Genomic DNA, 5,000 nt, shown 5'->3' with positions numbered 1-5,000 from the left:
TCCACGTGTCTGAATACCCTATATACCACATTTAAAGTCGGTAGATCTCCTTTTTAGATAAATACGCATCCTTATGGGGAAATCGTATTGGTGAAGGGACGAATTATCTTCACCTACTATTAAGGTATATGCTTCTTTGTACAATTAATTGAATACGTGAAATTATCAGCATCACAAATTAAATAAAACAATTAATAATAATATAATAATAATAATAAAATAATGAACAACATTTATAAGTGTGATATATATTGTATACAATACATATACAATAGACTCTATATATACTTATAATCATCCACCAGTGTTTTCAGTGTCACGAGAACACTTCAACCGCCTCTCGTAGGGTTAAAGATACCAAATGTGACCGATTCATAAGTGGTGTAACAATAGCGTGACTGAGAAACCCTGCGTGTTCAGTTTCTAATCTTTCCGTAAGACCGGAGGTACTGATGGATAACTTTAAATATATATATATATATATATATATATATATATATATATATATATACACATATATATATACACACACAGGGTGTCTAAATATATATATATATACATGTATATATATATATATATGTATATATATATATATATATATATATACACACACACGCACAGGGTGTCTATAAATTCCGTGTGCAATTTTAGAATAATTTATTTTAAAATTGCACACGGAATTTATAGACACTCTGTATGTATATATATTGCCCGGTTGTACATGATAGTTTAATTTATGTAGATTGCGTATGTATTATTATAGAATAAATCCTCTATTGATTATTATATAGTATGAATGAATAATTTTCCCGTTGAACTAACTCGCAAAAAAAAATAATAATTAATTAAAAAGTAATAAAACAATAATAATAATAATAATAATAATAATAATGATAATGTCATTCATCAACTTCTGCCTGTGTTTGTTTACAATATCACGTCAGCTGATATTTAGTCTTGACGATGAATAACCTGGAAAAGTCACTTCTGATTAATGTTTAGTTTTAAAATATGCTCACGAAGAAATGATTTGTGGCGATTTTAAATGGTACCTTTTCTTTTATAGTAAACTAAACTCATTAATAAGAAAAAATGAAAATGATGAGCCACACTCGGACTTGAGCAGGGGATCATTCGTGCTGTAGTCGAATGCTTTACCACTAATATATAAATATATATATATATATATATATATATATATATATATATATATATATATATATATATATATACAGATTATAGTAAATCTGTTTGTTATAGAAGTACTGATTTAATGAGATTTTATTATCTCCCTTGACCGGTGTAACGTGAAATATTCCCCTGTAAATACAATTCTTTTTTTTTTCTATAACAACTATCACAACAGCCCTTTCTCATTGAGTTCTCACTGGCAACGACCATTAGTTTTCACTGAAATTTGGGTGGCAATAAACCTTCGTACTCATCTAATAGATGTCTGGTTGGTGCTCTCCTTCCTCGGTCCTCTAATCCTACATTTATGTTGTGTAGTATAAACCGAGCTGATGCCTTTTCTTTTAGTGGCGTTTATAAGATTTCTTTCAGTTCAAATTATTATTTAATCACTAGTAGTCACACAGGTCATCATCAAAGATTTCTCTTTGAGAACAATTTGTGATGTTCTCTGGAGTCTTCCCAGATTTCAAGTACTCTCCACTTTTTGATATCCATTTTTTTTCTTCTTCTTCTTCTTCTTCTTCTTCTTCTTATTATTATTATTATTATTATTATTATTATTATTATTATTATTATTCACTAGGAGATTTCACGCAAGCCACTATAAAAGATTTTTTTTCTGCTTGCAACCTGTAGTGATCCCTTGAGTTTTGTTAACAAAAAGTAACTTCAGATTTTTAGTATTCTCCACATTTTTCGATAACGTTTTCAAATAAATTTGCGTTATCACAACAGTCGTTTGCAATATATTTTTCGTTGACAACAACCATTGGCCTCTATTTGAATTTGGGTAGAAATAACCCTTTCATCCTCCTTAATCATTTACGAGGTTTTATGGTGTAGCAGCCGAAGATACGTGCATGCGTTTGTGTAAGTTTTTATAGATGTGACTTCTGTGGAGTTTATAACAGTTTCAGTCGCGTTGGATTCATATAAAGTCCGTTCAGATCTTGTCCCGGACTTCTCATATATTCACAAACAAAAATAAAGAAAAGTCTGTGTGATGTACGTACATGTGACGAAACAACATATATTATAAAAAATCATGTAAATTTATCAACCGTGCGTCCGGTGTCATAAAAAGCATCATCATCGCAAACGATGAGAAACGAATTACTTCCCTTTACAGTCGATCTTTATAAAAAAAATCATTTAAACCATTTTCTCTAAAAAATTAAAAAAATACATGGCTGTCTGCTTAGGTTTCAAATTGGCTATTTTATTTTATAATTTTAAGAAATTCAGTCTGAGAAGATTGTAAGTTTCTTTTATTATAGTTTCTTTTTTAACAAAAATTTTAAAATGTGCAAGTGAATTGACATGTGTTTCTTTCTAACTTATATAAAAATTTATTCAGAAAAAAACAATGTGTTGTGTATTGAATTTTCACTGAAAAAAAATCTACATTTTTGAAAATCAATTTATTTTTAACTTGCAAAACTAAAAAAAAAATTTGCTAAATAAATATTTTAAATTCGTCGTTATTTCCTTTATTTTTTTTATTCATTTTATTTATAATGTGTTTTAAAAAAATTTCAACTACCGTGGAATTCAACGAGTTCTATTTTATAAATTCATTTACTTTTGTTATTAATTGTGGGCGGACTTGAGGGCAAGAACAATATTTTAACGTTTTCTTTACTTCATTAATTAGAGATTAATATATTAATATTGTTTATCATGTTTGAAATAATATTAAACACATTATTCATTTTTAACCCTCTTTCATAAGTTACTCTGCGATTCAAATATTGATTAGCGAGTATTATAGAAATCATTGTTTTGAATATTATATGAAAAATTATCTACATTTTAAACGTTTATTGTTTTTGCTTTTTTTTTCACTTGTTACGGGCATAATATATTGTTTATTTTACATATATACTAATCTCTCGTTAAGCATATTTTAATGCACATCAGAGTGAAAATCAACAGTTTAACCTAAATATAAAAATTTTAAAAACAAACATTAAAAAGTTTTATGTTGTACGTATCTCCCACGAGATTAAAATGTAATATTCTAAAAATCATAAAAGTTAATCAAGTAATTTTTTTTATAAACGTAATCATTTATAAACGATTTTAAGCGATGAATGTGAAATCGTTAGGATTACAAGGTTGATCTTGCAAGTTTTAATTACTGTGGCGTTTTCTGCTTTGTTTTGTTTTTTTTTTTGTTTTTTTTTGTTTTTGTTTTTTTCGTGATGACCTCCTTTTACTTATTACATTTGATTTTCTTAGTAAAAAATATAGCTACTTGATCAATTTACATGATTTTTGGAATATGATATTTTCGTTCCATGACTAGCACGTACATCATAAAGATGTTTCTGTATTTTATTTTTTAATTGGGTAAACGCATGTTCTTATAAAACTGATCCTCGAAAATGTATTAATATTGTTTTTTTTTAAACAATGTTTTTTTAATACGATGACACAAATTATTAATTTGTAAACGGCGATGTTAGATCTATATTATTAACTACCGATTGTGAACAATTTTTTTATATTATAATACAAAATATTTACTTTGAAATACTTGTTTTTACTGAATTCATTATCTTATTATTATTTATTATATAAATATTTTATATGAATATTAAAATGAAAATTATTTATTTTGAAACGTTTGTTAAACTTGTTATAGGGATTCATGACTTAAGGGTGTCTATTATAAAATACCAGGCTTGTAAATACTGTGATTAAAATTACCCTAGTTAATAGTAATATTCTTTATTACTTGTGTAAAATATACCAAATTTAACAAATTGTATATATATATATATATATATATATATATATATATAATTTGTTAAATGCATATATATATATATATATACAATTGTATAGATATATATGTATATATATAGAATCAAAATTAAAACATATTATTTATTTTGCCTACAAACGCTAATGTTTCATGCTTACGCAATCATCAGTGTAGGAGATGAAAAGTTCATGGAATTCAAACCGTCATGAAGCCACCTTTAACACCGTTTGCTATATATTACTTCAACTCTAGTGTAAATCTGTTGAGTTATTCGAAAAACTTTGTATTATCAATCAATATATATATATATATATATATATATATATATATATATATATATATATATATATGTACTCGTAGCCAAATTGAATTTTGTTTAAAATGCTCAAATCTTTGGTTCTATGGGACGAAACTACATGAAAGTGAAATTCTCTTTCTCTCTCTGTGTGTGTGTGTGTGTGTGTGTGTGTGTGTGTGTGTGTGTGTGTGTGTGTAAATTTCCCTACAAAACTACTCTGTCAATTTTCAGTCTACAAACTCGAGATTTGACAGAGGGGGTATTGAGATTTGTGGAAAATCTTTCTCAACGATTTTCGACCAGAAATTTGGCTCACAAGGGGTCAAAGTTCAACAATTTGACCTTTGAAAACTCTACAAAAACTCCTCCGCCAATTTTGGATCTAAGCACTTGAACTTTTCGATGTTGATTACTAACACATGGGTCAAACGTTTTAATTTGATTTGAGCCCAAAATAATAAATGTTAATGTGTCAATTTTTTTTTAAATTGACTTCTGCGGTTTCTACCAAATAACTTTTAATAAAACAATTTTTAGTCTAAACATTTTAAATTTTACATAAAGTGTAATCAGACATAGGGCAAGCGTTTTAGTCGGTTTTTGACCAAAGATTTGGTTGCCAAAGTGTCAGAATTCAAAATATTTTACCTTTGCAGTTCTAGCAAACTATTCAGGACATTTTGCGTCTAAACATTTGAAATTTTACCTAAAGGGTATTCAGACAGGCAGCAATCCTTT

At 27.2% G+C, this 5,000-nt stretch overlaps 1 protein-coding gene across 1 annotated transcript in view; it reads left to right on the top strand.

The window, feature by feature from the left end:
- Window positions 1-5,000, top strand: part of LOC145294077 (zinc finger protein 488-like) — a 215,454-nt gene that overhangs the window by 57,480 nt on the left and 152,974 nt on the right. The gene's annotated exons all lie outside the window — the stretch shown is intronic.

This window comes from Euprymna scolopes, chromosome 15, assembly GCF_053919585.1.
Source record: "Euprymna scolopes isolate OS-2025 chromosome 15, ASM5391958v1, whole genome shotgun sequence".
NCBI lineage: Eukaryota > Metazoa > Mollusca > Cephalopoda > Sepiida > Sepiolidae > Euprymna > Euprymna scolopes.
Note: the sequence above shows the minus strand (reverse complement) of the source record. Positions and strands in the feature narration are given on the sequence as shown.